General features: G+C 40.9%; 1 long non-coding RNA gene across 1 annotated transcript; it reads left to right on the top strand.

Moving 5' to 3' along the window:
* Positions 1-4,356: 4,356 nt before the first annotated feature.
* On the top strand, positions 4,357-16,422 carry LOC116450500. Its single transcript, XR_004242821.1, has 3 exons — positions 4,357-4,467; positions 4,749-4,753; positions 16,411-16,422. It is a non-coding gene; the product is annotated as an uncharacterized LOC116450500 (long non-coding RNA).
* The last annotated feature ends 383 nt before the right edge of the window (positions 16,423-16,805 follow it).

Below are 16,805 nucleotides of genomic sequence, written 5' to 3'. Positions count from 1 at the left end.
AGTGAGCTTCCTTTTTTAGCATTGAACTCCTCAAGGGCACTAAACTGTGGTCCTCTCATTTCTCCAAGAGAGACTTGGGCTGTGTACTTGTTGCAATGCAACAATATCTAACATGTCTGTCTCTCACAGTATAACAATACTTCAAAGTGAGGAAGCTGTGAAACATGACAGGACTCCAGGAAGAACTGGTGAAAGAATAATCAAACCAATCACATGCACATGGAACTAAAGGAGATGAGATTTTTGCAGTGGTAAAATGGAATAGATTTTGAAGAAGGGAGAAACATCTGGTAGCTTCTCAGTAAAACAAGATGAAACCAGTTTGACCATTTTTTAATAAATATAGGTGAAATTGGGAGCCATTAAGAGACATGGCTTCGGTTCATACATCACATCAGTTAGTTCAGGCTAAAAGTAAAGATCCTGTGAGCTAAAGAGATCAAACACAGGTTTTTCTGCTTGATAATAACACAGGTCTCATCCAACAATGATGGTTATTCCCTCAACAATGAAATGAATTCTGGTGCAGCAGTAGGATCCAGAATCATAGACATCTATCTGTAAAAACATGTTCACAGCAAGAGCTGCTTTTTCCCAGTTTGAACAAGGGTTATTACAGCTGTCAACAAGTTTTATATTTAAACCACTGGAGACAGAACTTCTTAAATACATCTGCACTTGATTTCCTATATTCAGTTTGTAAATATTCCTTGAGCCTGCTAAAAATGTCTTTTTCTTATGGTTCAGTCTCCACAGATTGAATTAAACTGTGTAACCCTCCGGGCATTTCATGCTAGAGACCAAACACAAGAAGAGCCATAGCCTTCAAGTTACTGGAAACAACACAAACCTTCTAAACACTAAGAAATGTAAATTGATATACATGAACCCACAATTGCTGAAAATTAATACCAGACTAATGCAAGTGCGTAGTCAGAACTGTACCAAGGAGCAGAACAAGCTGAAGTGGCTAAGAGAAAGAAGAATGGTAGTTAAGGAAACAGACCAAAGCCGAATTCTGTGAATGAAGATACTGGTATGATGATTTTAAGACTAGAGTAAAATTTCTTCTTCCCCTTTACTACCAACTACCAGAAACCCTTCACCCCCTGACGATCCTGCTTGATGAAGCTGTAAGGTTATTTTGGTCACAACAGGTATGTGTAATCCACTGCAGAACATGAACTTTCTGTCTTGTCCAAGTCACCCTGTAGCCACTGTGCCTGAGCCAGAGCAGAGGGCAGCAACTCATGGAAGGTATGGGAAAGAGTAAGTGTGGGTGTCTTTCTGGCTGCAGGCTATAATTAGATCTTATTAGGTGATCAACAAAACTGCATGCTTGTTCTCCTTTCACCCCAAGAAATTGCCTTCTCTTTATGAAATACTCATGCACAATTTCTTTAAAGATTATGTAATTTGTGAGTCATTTGTATTGATACTTCTGTTCGGAGTGGTTAGTGCTGAGAACTGAAGCAATTACAGAATTCTGACAGATGCATCTGTTCGAGGCTCGGATGCTATCAGAACATTTCTGTATTTCCAGCCAAGACATTGAAAGTGGTGGCTCCCTGCTACTTCTTCATTTACTCTCACTCTCCTGGCTGTGGTGAAAAGCTTGGCATATTTACATTTCTTCAAATCTAAGTTCACAGTAAGAGCTACCTTTTTTTGCTTACATTATTGTAAATAAGGTGGATAGCTAGATAGAGCTACTGATTTTATTGCCATTAAATGCCATGACCTTATTTTCCAACTTCCCATTTACAGGCATTCCTGAACATTTTTAATTTTGTTTCTGAAATGAGAAACTTCTGGTTTCATTTTCATTGTCTTGTCGAAATGACTACTGTGGAACATCTTTCAATGATTTAAATCTCACAGAAGCAAATACAAAAAGGCTGAAGCAGGAATTTCTAAAATTTTATAACAACTTCACAACCAGGAAATAAAGGATCCTGAGAAGAAGTTGAAGTTGAACAGACTTTTCTTTTAACCTTCCTCCAGATGCAGCTTCACTCAGCAAAATGCTGTTTTCAGACCTGGACAATCAGCAATTGGCAGGGCAGTGGTGTGATGTTGGAATAACCAGAAATGGTTGGCTGAACTCCAGGGTATAAAAAATAAATCACTTGATGAAGCCTGCCTCTTGTGCAGAAGCAGGTATCATTCTGTGCCATCTTAAGCTGCAGAGCCATAAAACATGAGTCATGTTCTTGGTTCCTGGTCACAACTACCCCAGGAGCACAGGCATCAGGACCAATGTCTGCAGTGTCAGTGACAGCATGTGCAGCATGAGACTGACACTTGCTGTCCATGGACAGGCTACATGTGACAAAGAGCCTGGTCTCACTATGCATCCTTGTCATTAATTAATTAGTAATGGTCTTCTACCTGCACTGGTAGAGAGATGGAGAAAGTCTGGTGTGTAGACTGAAAGACAAAAGAAAAATATCTGTTCTTGTGTTTCACTCATCATCATGAGAAGCAGCAGAGCCTGGTAAATGTTTGGACGAGGGGTGGCAGGGGTCCCAAAGAATGAGAAGGATGATTATATGAAACTGCAATTACTCAGAATCAGAGATGCTCCAAGCTTTGAAGGAAGAGACCACTTGCGTAAAAACCGGTAATCATTGTGTTTATATCAGTTGGTGTGTGAAGGAAGAAAAAACTGCTGTCCTTTATGTGGGCATTTTATTGACAAGCTAGGTGGTTAAATTAATTTTTTTAACAAAGTAGTGCAGTGCAGCTGGATATTTTCAAGACTGATCACAATTAAGAACTCTGCAAATGTTTTCAGAATGATTTTAATGAATGTGAAAAGAACAGCTTAGTGTCTGAACAACAGCAAAAACATTATCAAATATATATGTAATGCATGAACTGGAATTATACTAAGAAGTTTAAAATATTATGCAGCACATCATGAAAGTCCATCCTGATGACATATTGTATTTTTAAAATGTGCCAAGGGATGTTTAGCAATATTTTCTTTTTATTTATGCAGGAACATTGTGAAATAGTTTGTCTCTTATTAATGCATAATTAAGGAATTAAAGCCACTAGCTATTATGTTCTTTGCAGTTAGATAGTACAGAATATTTAAAAGGGTACCTCTCTGGGGGCAAAGCTGTAATTCCTGGGAAATCCAGGCAGTAATTTAAAGTTATTTGGGTTTGAGGGACACAGGCAACATGCAGGGTGTGTGTAGCCAGTGGCAGCACCAACAGCTAAATCTATAAGCATTTGTCCCTTTCCTGGTTCTGTTTTCTGTGTAAGGCTGGGATTATGCTGTCCATTTTTCTACCAGTTTATCTCAGATTTCACATGGTGTTTTTTTAATATACTATCAACATGTTTACCTGTTTTTCTTACTCTATAGAGTCAGGGGGTGTTCAGCCAATGATATCCATAATTGCAAGTCATATGACTGGGATGGAAGGATGGAAAGGGAGAGGCTAAGTCATTATTTTAAAAATTACAATCCTCACACCAGTTGTGACAGTGTTTTGTGTTTTTCTCTGATTTTGATGATATGTTTCACAGACATTTCCTAGTTGTTCCTTGCTGAAGACAGCAAAATGTTTTCACGAGGCACTACAGTCTTCAGGCTTATGCTGAGAAGATGGTGATGTAGGAGTAGGGTTAATAGATAGCAAACAGACTACAGATCATGAGAAAGGAAAAAGAGGTTGAAGAACCAGAAGACAGATGTAGGGTGTGAAAACATATCAGCATTGCAGCATAATTTTTAAAAAATGTTTTCCTTTTGAGCAGTAATGCAGCACTGAACAGAAATGCAGCCTCTGTACTGTTTGTCTCCACATGCAATCCAAATGCATTCTCTTTATGGACCCCAGAGGCTGCTTTTCTCCATTGTTTGCTTGGTAAATAGTTTGTTTCTACATAGCTGGAGCTCAAGTTCACCCAGAAGACAATCACATCTTCAAGTTCAATATGCAGCAATGCTGAAGCAAGAGGTGCACTAGCTCTGTGAACAGAAGACCTGGGCGTATTTGTGCATTCCTATGAGGTAGAATTGCAAATTACGCATTGACTGTAATCCATCCATGCTCTATAAATTCAGAACAGGTGAGCTCTGGAGGGCAGATAGGAAGGACAAGCCAGACAACTTGAAGGGAACAGCAGAAAAAGCTTAGAAAATACTACCAAAAAAAAAAATTTACATGAATTAATCCTCATTGACTCTGCTTTGAGTGACTTTATCTGCTGAGCAAAGTTACGAGAGCGCAAGTCTTGTGAGGGAGCTGGGGGTGTTTAGCCTAAAAAAAAGGAGGCTCAGGGGAGACCTTATCCCTCTCTGCAACTCCCTGAAAGGAGGTTTTAACTAGATGGGGGTCGGTCTCTTCTCCCAAGTAACAAGTGACAGGAGGAGAGGAAATGGTCTCAAGTTGTACTAGGGGAGGTTTGGATTGATTATTAGGAAAGAATTTCTTCACAGAAGGGGTTGTCAGGCTGGAACAGGCTGCCCAGGGAAGTGGTAGAGTCACCAAACATGGAAGTATTTCAAAGAAAAGTAGATGGGGTGCTTAGAGACATGGCTTTGTGGTGGACTTGGCAGTGCTGTTTTAATGGTTGGACTTCATGAACTTAAAGGTATTTTCCAATCTCAATGATTCTATTCTATGAATCCCAAGAGGGCTAATTGCCACATACTAAATTCCACATGACTTCATAACAAATAATACTGCTTGCCAATAAAAAAATAAATTATTTGGCATCTAAGAGAGGTGAAGTTTATGACTTGAATATTATGGGTTGGAAACGTCAGTAAGAATGAGGACAGCCTGTAATTATAGACTCTAGAAGGGCACATTACAGCAAGATGTCTGACCTCCAAAACAAGGAGAGAATCCACACAGCTAGCAAATTCCATTTAGCACGGTTTTTGGTTGTTGGTTGGTTGCTGTGTAAACTAAACATTGTCTCTTTAGACTGTAGGAGCATGTGATAAAGCCTTCTGAAAATACATCATTTTGAGGCGCAGATAAGTTCTTCCACTCAGTTATGTGTATTTTCTCTGTCATCCAGCTTCCTTGTTTCTTTTCAGTCTCTTCTGCATCTACTCTGATTTTTCATTAGGGGGTGCAATTGCTTCTTAATCTTCAAAAACTGGAAGAAGTACTCCTAAACAAAATACACTTTTCAATTTACCTCTAAAGTCCAAGCCTAATTTAATTAAACTTAACATCCCTTCTTTCATGTCCTTGAAGATACTCATCTCTACAGTGATTCACCCTGACCAGATGAGGAGGTGGAACAAAGAAGCCACTTCATTCAGGTGACTTTTATTTTCTAAACAAAAACTCTTCGGGCAGGATAAACACTATTGAAGAGCCAACCACCAAACCCAAACATATTTTGATGAAAATACATAACAAATACAGAGCTAGAACTAATAAGCTACTGGGCTCATTGGCCATGGTAAGATGCCCTAAGGCTCTTTGCTTGTCAGAAGAGAACCTCAGTCAGATGGGAAAGTGTGGGGTATGCCCAGCCCCTGCCCTGGAGGGAAAGCCTGCTGAGATAAGATTGCATAACCTCCCAGCAGGACTCCCTGGAAAGGCAACCACTTTGCAGCTGCGGTGAGAAGAAGACAGACCCAGAATCCTCTGGGAGACCCTATGCAGATCCTTTGTAACCCATTGGCCTTTACCCTCTGACACCCACCCCCTGTATCCCTATAAAGCCAGCCCTCTACTCCTGTGAGGGAGAGAGAAGCTTGTCCCTGGCCTCCCTTCATCGAGCGCAGACTAATAAAGCTGCCTCGTGCAGAACAGCTATACGGGTCTCTTGTCTCTCTCTCCCTGGTCTGCCCTGGAGACTGCCCAGCAGAGGAAGAGCTGGAATCAAGAGCTGAAAATCACTGACACCTTCTCTGCATGGGCACTCTGGCTAGCAGCTGAGGGAAGACACCGGGACCTGGGAAGATGATCCTCCACGGGACCATCTCTCCGGACCGGTCACAGCTTCCTGGGTCAGAGCTACTGACCCCACACCAGCTGCCTTAGGAAAGGGCTGACTTCCATTGCCCTGTGGAGCAGAGACATCCTCAGTACTACTGAGTTGCTGTCTTCTGATCTCCTGATTTGCTTTTTGTCTTTCATATCAGAATTCTCCTATAACCTTTATGCTCCTAAGTGTTACAATCTCAGCTGCTTCATTTATGCTACTTATTTGTCTTACCTGGTGAGGCTTTCATGTATTTTTTCACACCTGAATAATTTTCTCAATAAAAGTGACCGAAATTCACTCACCTGTGCTATATCAAACTTGGCTTTGAATGAGAGACAGTGGAACCCCTGGATGAAAGGCTGCAATGCCATCTCACATGCTGTTCCTTCACCAGAGGAATGTAACCTGTACTTCAGATGAAGCTCACTTAGTCTCTCTGTGATGACTACTCAGGTTGCCAGAACCATGGCCGAAGCCCACTTCACTGCTGCTGTTATAGACAGCTGCCCAAACTGCTGCCTGTCTCCACCCTTCATCTCTAGATAGTGACTGCTGAATGTCTTTCTCTAGTTCTGCCTCTGCTCAAGCATTTTCCACATGTTTTTGCCAATGCCAAGTCCATGTCCCATGCATTCTGCTTTCCCTAGCTTAGGGCAGGTCCCTGGCTCCCAATTTTGTCCTTCTGCATGTATGACTGGGCTGGTTTTCAAGAATGCTGATCAGCAGAATCAGGCTTGCTGATGGCTCTTCCTGGCTTTCTTTCTTCCTCTAGGGCATGGCTGGGTGTCTCTCAAGTGATGTCCAGGACAGGTGATGGACATCCTCCGTACAGCCATTGAAGAAGCTGGGCTTTGTAGACCTGCTGCATACTACAACCAGCCATAAGCACTCATCCTGGTGGAAGGCCAAGAGGACTCACACTCAAGCTGGATAATTTCCCTTCCCTGACTTAGTCACTAAGAGTGAGGGAAAAACCTGGAGGTTGGCAGGTACACAGCAAGGACTGGTGGGATAAGCATTGTCTCCAAGATTCCTCTACCCATGGTAGAGCATGGTCACTCTCTAGATGCTCCAGAGCCCTGCTGTCAAAATGTAGATGAATATTCCTACATGAAACCCTTGTAGGAAATGCTTTAACAGCATTTATGGCCTCCTACAGTACTCTCTCTTTATGTCTAATGAGCCAAGAGTCACCGCTAGAGGGAGAAGAGCCCATGTCCCTTTCCTCCAGGCCAGGAAGTTCAGCTACAATTACTGCATTTCCATTGCACACCCTTGTAATAGATCTAAGTTACAACAGGTGCCAGGTGCCCGAATCTCCAGGATGACAGCAGAAGTAAGCAGCAATCATCTACAGTTCAAAAGGAGAAAGGAGTGCATAATGAGTGCAAAGGCATTTCAGGGGAAATGTAAACATCAAGAAACATAAACATTGGATTTACCTGAAATTACACACATTTACCTAAAGTTACAAACTCAGGTTTGTTTTTCTTAGCTAAAACTGGGATGATTTTCAAGAACACTGGTTGCTTTCAGCTTTCATAAAGGCTGGAGAAATGCGTGCTGTATTGTTTGGAAATGTCAGGATCCTGGGGTTAACCTTTTAATTCTTCAGGCAAACAGCTATCACAGTGTCCTGGTCACAAACATACTTCTCTCCATAGCATTCAGCATTGGGAAAAAGAGAATGTAGATACATTGAAAATCAACATCTAAAACAAATTTTATAAGACTTGAGCTTTAGACTTTCTTGTTTCAAGCTCTCAAGTTTGGAAGAAAACCCACACAAAGTATCTACAGCCAAAATGTAAGGAAAAGGGTTAAATGTGGATTTAAGTACTACTTTGTATGGTGCAATCATAGATGAGCAGTGCTGGCTTAAGTGAGATCTGCAGTTTTGATTCAGTAACCTCCCCTGTAAAAAAGGGATATCTGGGGGTTTTACCCTTCCTATAAAGGCATGGGAACAAATTCTATTGTTAGGTGCTGCTTTATTTTTTTCTAGAACCAGACTTTGTTTCCTATTATCTCAAAAGCTGAAGTGACTGATTGGATATTTTCAATTGTTTACTTCAATACATGTTATTATCAACTATTTTATGTAGAAACAATTTCAGTTACTTTAGAATCCTAAAAACAACCAAGGTCGGGCTGTCTAAGTAAAAACTACTCTGGGGCTGGGTGTCCAACTCCCAAGGGTCCCCGGAAGCTGTAAGTAAGTACCATGCCATGAAAGTGAAACATCACTGCAAAACCTCCCGCAGACCTACCTAGGCAGATCCCATTTCCAGAGCAGGCTTTGCTTGTGGCTGGTACCCCCCTCTTGTGGATTTTTGCTAAATTACACACCAGGATGTTACAGCGGGGATTCTGTAACACAATTGCACCAAACCAGGAGTCCCGTGGAAAGGAAATATATATGGACGGATTCTTGGTAGATGCTTCAGAGATGTTTATTTCTCCAGCTGCATGGCCGGGGTTCTGCCGAGGAACTGTTCCAGTCACAGGACCCGAGGGTCCTTGCCCGTGCAGGGGAACACAAACCAACCAACGGGAACGAGGCTGACCAGGGGCAGGGAAACCCTATCTCAGTCCCAGGGCCCGTCTCCCAGGACCACATGGCGGGGGGGGAGACCCCAACACCAGAACTCCTATATTTTGTCTCCAAAATTTGCACTGCTGCTGTGTCTGCTAGGTTGCAACAGAAACGGGCCAAAGCTAAATGGGAGGATTTCAGTAGAGAAATTTAACTTATTTTAAACGTAATCACTCATTTCAGTTTATTTGGAGTTCTCAATCTCTGCCTTCAGCTTTTTCTGCTTTTTTAGTTTTATTTTAAGTGGTTGATGCAGCATTTTTTGAAAAACTTACAGGTGCTTGAGGCTCAGCTCATGCTTTATACATTTTTAGCGTCACAGGTCTTCAAAGCTCTCTTGACACTTCAGTCAATACAAAATGAGGGACTGGTATGGAAAAAGGCAACTGTAAAATTCACTAAATATGCATATCCATGACATTACTGTAGCAAGAGGTATTAAAGTAGTAATTTTTGGCTGTATAAATGAACAGAGCGAGTAGGAAAAGCAAAATTATTTCACTGTGGTATATGGTATTGCTGATGATGATGCCAGAATGGCCTGTGGGAATTTGTGTTCTCAAGGGCAAAAAGCAACCTTAAAAATTGAAAAAAAAGTATAAGAAAAAGAGCTCCACGCCTGATTTCTTAGGCTTGAGAAAATGCATTTCACTACAATATTTAAAATATTGATTGTGTTGGATTTGTCAAATAAATGACTAAGAAGTGACTGGATTATAAATAAATGACGGAGAAGTTAACAGAGAAACACCGTTGAATGAAAAAAATCCTGTGTGCCAATGGGTTTGTTACTCAAGCAGCAGTGGCTCAAAAGTAGTGGCTGCCAACTGACCCAGAGTCATTTAAATGAGGAATAAGGCCCAAATATTTAGTAGTGAGTGTGATTAATGCCTGGAACTGATCTCTGGTGAGACGATAGAGCCATGGCCTTATGTCTGTAAATCAGGTGTCATGTACATATATTAGACAACCACAACCTATGCTTTTGTTCAACACAAGTAATTGTCTTAAATACAGAGGTAACTGGTTGACACAAGATGGTTTGTATTACATGTGACAGTTTAAATTACTGTGTCCCCTCCTGGAACTCAGTTCTATGAATTTGTATTCTCTTGTGGTTTCAAAACCAGCTGTTTATCACCTGGAAAAGTGTGAGAGGAAACTAGAGCTAACGAATGAAGTAGTTCTCCTTGCACTCCTGAGATACCCTGTGAACATCTGTAATTAGCCACGGGTAGCTAATTAAATGAAATATTAGGAAAAGTACAAAATACAAAACCTAAGTATGGGACTGTAGCAGAGACACCTGTAGATGTCAGATTTGATGGTAAAAACAGACTAGCATGTGAGTATTACAACATCCTATTTGAAAATGCTAGCTGAAAACCTTAAAGCAATATTCAGCTTTGCCTCATGGAGGGAAAAATTCATTTCTTACTTCTTGAAAGCTGACATAATGAACTGAAGATTAATATGACTCTACCAGTGGAATGATTGGGAAAGGAGAGGGACTGCTTCCTCCATGAGCAAGTACCTGAACTGAGCTTGTAAAGAGAATTTCCAAAAATACAGAAACTGCAAGAAGAATTAAAAAAAAATGCAAGTCTGAAGCAAATGCATCAGAATGTGGTGGTGCATCCCACTTTCCCTGTCACAGTCTCACTATGATCCGAGAAATGTTCCTTAGGCCTTGACCTTGATGAGCAGAACCTGGGCTCAGCTCCTCTTGAGCTTGTCAGAAACACTGTCTGCTCCCAGGAACTAGTGCTGTCTAATGAGCTCCTGCTTTTTTAACAAATAGCATTGGAAATTTATTTTTCTTTCCTGAATAACAACCCAAGGGGAATAATATTTTCATTATCAAACTTTCAAAGAAAGTTGCTGACCTGAATTGCAGCCAGTATGGAAAATCACTATGACTAAAGCCAACTCTCTTGCAACCCTATACACAGTGGTTCAAAGTGAGACCCTTTGAGCTTTCCTGAATGGCAGCAGCTGCAACCAGAAAAATCCTTCTGAGTGGGGCCTCTAGGAGCCAGCGAACTCTCAAGTTTGCTCAAACCTGAAGTTCGCTAAACGTGGAGGACAGCTGAACCACATGGTTGATATCCCCGCACCTTAAGGCTCAACCCTTCACCTGTCGAGAAGATGCAAAGGCAAACACGAGTACTTCACTGGATTCAAAGGGAATTTTTCGCAGGTATGCCTTGCACAGACTCCTTTACGTCTGTGCATTCGAGTGTGAATATGCTCTAGCAAATGTACTAGGAATATTGCTCCCCTAGATTCTTGAGTACTTCAGATTTTAAGTAAGTGAGGTCTGTAAGTACATTACTGTTGTTGTATAGTAAATTTTATATGAATACTTTGTCAAATTATTTAACTTATTGATTAAGTGATGTTAAGTGCTGTTACGTGCTAAGTGCTGTCAAGGTTAACTGATGTTAAGGTTAAGTGTTTTTAAGATTAAATGCTGTTGGACCTTTAGGCATTACCTGTTGGTCAAGCCCGGGCTCAGTTTTGTGCAGGGACAGGAAGGTCTTCTGTATTCCTTTTTATCCTTACCCTTCCCTATGCTTTTCTCACCACCCCCACCCCTCCCTCAGCCTTCACATAGATAGCTTTGGGTTTATTTTGCTTTGGATTAATTGATTTCAGATTTTTGTTTGCTATTTCTCTGTGTGCTTTAACCATCTAGTAAATAATAGAGTGAAACTTGCAAATGAACATTGTCATGCTTTTGCTTTTATATTAAACCTGTTTTTGCCAATATTTCACCTTTGAAGGTGATTCTTTCACTAACCTTAAAACAGTCATTTGCAACACTGAGGGACAAAGAAGAGCCTAGAAAAGGGGGCTTCTTCTGTTTTATCATCTACAGCATCTTTTCCATCTGCTCTCTATTTCCATAGTCTGGGTTTTGATTTGAAGACTCATAAAATCATAAAATGGTATGAGTTGTAAGGGACTTTGAAAGATCATCTAGTCAACATCCTATCTTGCACTGAGTCAGGTTGGTCAAAGCTCCATCCAACCTGACTTTAAGCACTTCCAGTGATAGAGCATCCACAACTCTCTGGATAACTTCTTTTTCCAGCATTTCACCACCATTGTAAAAGAATTTCTTCCTTATGTCTAATCTAAATTAACCCTTTTTTAGTTTAAAACCCTTGCCTTTCGTCCTGTCACTACACTCCCAGTGAAAAGCACATCTCCCTTTTTCTTATAAGCCCCCTTAAAGTACGGAAATGCTGCAGTGAGGTCTCCTCAGAGTCTTCTTTAGACTGAACAATCTCAACTCTCTCAGCCTTTCTTCATAGGAGGGGTGCTCCAGCCCCCTGAGTACCCTTGTGGCCCTCGTCTTGACCTGTTCCAACAGTTTTGTGTGTTTCTTGTACTAAGGACTCCAGAGCTGGATGCAGCTGGAGGTGGGACCTCACCAGAGTGGAGGTCGAAAAACCCCCTCTCTCACAACCTGCTGGACACACTTTTGATACAGACCAGGGTGCTGTTGGCTTTGTGGGCTGCAAGTGCATAGTGCCAATTCATTCAGAATTTTTTGTCTACCAGTATCCACAAGTGCTTCTCCACAGGGCTGCTCTCAATCCCTTCACCTCCAGCCTGTGTTGATTTTGCGGATTGCCCCAACCCAGGTGTGGGACCTTGCTCCTGGCCTTGTTGAACTTCATGAGGTTCACATGGGCCCACACCTCAAGGCTGCCAAAGTCAAGAAGATCTTCAGACTCAGTTGGACTAGATGATGATTGTAAATCCCTGTCAACTGAAATATTCTATTTTTGTTTTTAATGTTTTGTTATGCATGCCACCTCTATTCCTATTGGCTGGTGGTTGGGATGGTTCAAGAGTGAAAGCAAGTGATGTGTTGCTGGAGAACAGTTTCTGTGCCAAAGCTGAAATTCTTCTACTAAAAGTGATTATCAGTGACATGAGCCTCAACCTTCACTATTTACCAAAGAGCCAGATGCAGGCATCAGGAGGGACTGAAAGATGAGCTCAGGGTGCTCTGACAGAAGAGCCAGTGGTAGCAGATACTCTGCTCCTCAGGGAGCTGGACACAGAATGCTCCCTGCTGGCCAAGAAGCCCTCCCTTTTCAGCCTACTGTACTGCTGGCTGAACTTTCCCCATGGTCTTGGTTGTTCCTTGGTCTTGCCAGACCTTGATAAGCTGAGTTACTGCCAGCCTGAACACAGACCATGTTCTGGCATTTGAGGAATCCTGGTCTTAATTACCTAATGGGCTGTAGCAATTCAAATACTCCTGGGAGATCTGGTCTGAGAAAACAGTGCTGGGACTTTGCTGAGAGTAACAAAGACAAAACATGGTCATTAGAATCATGTCAAGTGAGGTCTGTCCATTAACTTTCTCTGTGTGGGACGCTAGCAGGCATTCTTGTTATTTGGAGCCAGATCCCAAGAAAAGATCCCAGAGAAGTCCTGATTTCACATTCAAAACCATGCAAGGATTGTTATGACAAGTAGACCGTGCAAGGACGAGCATTTGAATGAGTGGGCAGTTCTGCTGTGAAAGAAGCCATTAGCTAAGGTTGAAACAGTTTGGGGCATATTCATGCTGCTGTGCTATAAAGGGATTGCTACATGAATAAGGGTAATTTTTGTCTCCTCTAGATCCTGTTCCCAAATACAGTTGATGAGCTAAATAGTTAAAGATCAACTAATACCTTTAATAGAACTGATCTCACCCACAAAACTTCAGTTACTCTGGCTCCCGCTTTCAGTACGTTTTTTTTCTCCCAGATCAGACTGAACATTTTTGCTCAAGTTTGTCTTGTCCAATGACATTTCTTGGCTAAAGCTTCCTCTTCTCTGGCAGCAGCAGAACTGTACTTAATGCTTAAACACAATGTGATGGCAGATTAAAATTGATGGCAGATTCAGCCCACTCCATATATGTGCCTCACCCTTCCATGGAAAAAGTACTGTGATAAGGCAAGTTGGATTTAAGGTTAGTCCATTTCTGGATTTTAGATTTAAAACACTTTAGCATTAGCTGTGCCTTAAAGGTTTGGTGGATAGCCAGAGTCAGAACAATTTCAGCCAACCAGATTTAATCTGTCACTGCATATGTGTCAAGGACCTAAAGGTGAATCTGCAGCTTCAGGAAAATTCTGTTTTAATCTGATTTATTGTCATCTATGAAAACTTGGTACCATTCCTTTTTTTCTAAAGTAAATTGATGTTTTATTTTGTTAGCTTCTCACAGATTGAAATTTTCCATCTGAAATAAACCATACAAATATATTTTTCCTCAAAAAAACCAAAAAACCTCTCATTATCTCACAAGTGTCAAGTATTCCTATTTGTCAAGAATTCTGAAATTTTTTTTCTAACATTTTATTCTGCATTTCCAGCTAGCTCTGTAGAAGTTCCTATTATGTGAAGTCCTGCCTTTGCTGTAGCAGTACCAAATGTATTTGAGATTTCTGGTCCATTTCAGACTTTCTGCTGATTTGCATTTATTTCTTTCCCAAACCTTTTCAGTTCCCTTACTTGACTGCTGTGTCCAGATTTGCCTGCTCTGAAGATCTGAATTGATCAAAGGAGCAATTCTCCTTTCAGTCTTGTATTATACAGCAGAATCATACACACTGCTCTTCAGTACTGGAGAAAAAGCAGAAATGTAATGTGATGTTTTCGTTTACTTTGTGACCTACTCCAGAGAAAAATGCTAATGAAAAGTCAAGTCTTCAAAGCCTTTCAAGGTTTATTGAAGAGTTTTGCATTTGAAATGCTATTGGCTTGTGTTACCCTTTTCACTCAAGTAGGTCATCAAATTGCAAGGCCTTGCAAGCATTTTTTTTTACTGGAATAAAAATTGTTGATACAAATTGGATATGCTGTTAGTATGAAATCGTTTATTTGCAAACAATATGCATGAATCCCATTTCTACATTGGCAGAAGCAGCAAACTCTGGTGGGATGTTTCATTACCTGTAAAAGAGGGTGTATGTGACTCCAGGGCCTGGTCTCAGAAAGACCAGCTCTCAGCTTCTCCTCAAGGTCACACCTGCAAGTCTTTCCTCTGCCTTTCTGCTGTTCATATTCACAGTTTCCAGGCCATATCCCAGCCTCTCTTTTTTCAACCACTTAAACCTTTCTGAATTGATCTTCCTTAGCTCTGGGTGTGTGCATTCCTGTGCATTCAAAAATAGGTCTGAACTGAGAGTCTATTGCACTGATCTTGATGCCTTTTCCTGGTCTTAAAATCAAGAGTCAAATGCAGTTAGAAGGGAAAAAGGGATTTTACCTTGGTATTTATTTTAAGGATCCTTCGGTGCACTACGTCCAGGTCAAATGCACCGAAATGCACACTGCAATGCTTCCCAAAAGATTTGGTATAACATTATAGGTCTTACTAATTAGCATATCTATCAAAAATTCCCCAATGAGAGGCTTGAATGAGCCCCTCCACTCCCCAAGGAACCTTCCCCTGGATGGTTCTATCTTAGTTTACAGAATGTGTTCTGGAGAGGACCTTGGGGTCTGGGGCACACTGATCCCTAGCTACAAAGCTTCTAAAATGTTTAGTCTCCTAGCTGAACAAACAAGTCCAAGAATGTAGGCAAAAAGCACTAAGAATACAGAAGTTGTAAAAAGGTATAACAGGGGTATAAAAGAAAAGGCAAAAAATCATCATGGCATCAATCTTCTCAGGGAGGTAGTCTGGAATTTCTGATGCTTTAAATTCAAAACAGCATGGCAAAGACACTATTTGAGCTTAGCTTAGGAATTTTATAACCATGAATTAATATTATTTAGAATCTTTCCTTTGTACCCACTGTCTTTTGATGAAACTTATGTTGGTAATGTGATAATAAATTTATGAAATTTATTATCACGTTACCAAAATAATCATTGTACATTTTGGTAAACATTTCAGAAAGGTCAAAAAATTCAGTCTCTGGCTCTTACATAAATCCAAAAGCTGCCACTGGAAAAGCAACCTTCTAATCAGATTTTTACATGCTTTTCTGACTGGCAGTCTTTCTAACCCTTAGATGAAAAATTAAAGCAAGTGTTACAATACTTCATGAGACAATAGAATAGCTGGCAGATCCTAAAAATTTCATCACCAATACATCAGACCCAAATAATGAAACATGCACAGTCAGTAAGGCTGTGCTGGCATGGGTGGTTCAAAACAGCAAGAAAACATTAGGGAGAGAAATAAGAAGAAAATGTAAGCAGAAATCAAGCATCCACAAAGTTTCACATGAGTTAGTAAGCTTCCTGATTTTATAATTTTTGGGGCTTTTTGTACAGATTATAGGGAAATATACAGGTTGTTCCATAAGAATCATTATCATTTTTTTTCCCCAGCTGTAAAACTATCTCAGTCTCAGCTGAAAAAATGGCAAGGTTCTCAATGTGGAAATAGTAGAAACCAAAATCCAATTTTAAAAGTTCCTTGGAAGTATTGAGTACATTTTTTCCCTTCATAACAGCTGTGGTAGCCTTTTCTTACTGTATAGAGGCAACCTGAAAATTTTCTGAAGATGGCAGAGCCCTGCTGAACAAGGTCAGCTCCCACATGAACTTCACTTGCCTTTGATTCTCACCCTCAACATGAGTCACATAAACAGCAGTGAGCAGAATTGTAACAAGGCTGAATGCTCCCTGGATAAAATCCCAAGGTGATGACCCTTCCCAGGAGTGGGAAAAAAATAATAAAGTAATGCTGCCTGGCTTTAATAAATGTGATGGAGAGCAGTGTAAGTATGGGCCAGGAGGTGCTGCACTTCATTACACAGGGGTGTTTGTGCCAGTAGTGCTGCTGCTCATCCCAGCCGCCTCTCAGGAAGACATTGGTGCAGCTTGGCTGCTCTTCCTACACATTTGTGCCTTATCCTCAGCAACCTGAGGCAGGTGTCTCATGTGAGCCACTTCTGCAGTGGTCCATAAGTGAGCCAGAAGAGAGAAGATACATCATAAATAATTAAATTGTTAGATAAGGCCTAGCTAGTACTTGGTACATTCATGGCTGTCCTGAATCACTGTCTTTTTTTTTTTTTTTTTTTTTAGGAACCCTGAGGTTTGTTTTAGCAAAACATGGGAGACTTCCCCTTGATGATCAGAATGAAACCACTCATTTTAAATACGGTTTCAGCATTTTATCTTGCTTATTTTAACATTGCCTGGCCAAACAGGACAGCTTGATGACTTCAAAAACTACTTTTTCCTGGATGAAACTGAAAAA

This window comes from Corvus moneduloides, chromosome 1, assembly GCF_009650955.1.
Source record: "Corvus moneduloides isolate bCorMon1 chromosome 1, bCorMon1.pri, whole genome shotgun sequence".
In the NCBI taxonomy this organism is placed as follows: domain Eukaryota; kingdom Metazoa; phylum Chordata; class Aves; order Passeriformes; family Corvidae; genus Corvus; species Corvus moneduloides.
The sequence above is the reverse complement of the archived record's forward strand: the minus strand, read 5'-3'. Positions and strand labels throughout refer to the sequence as shown.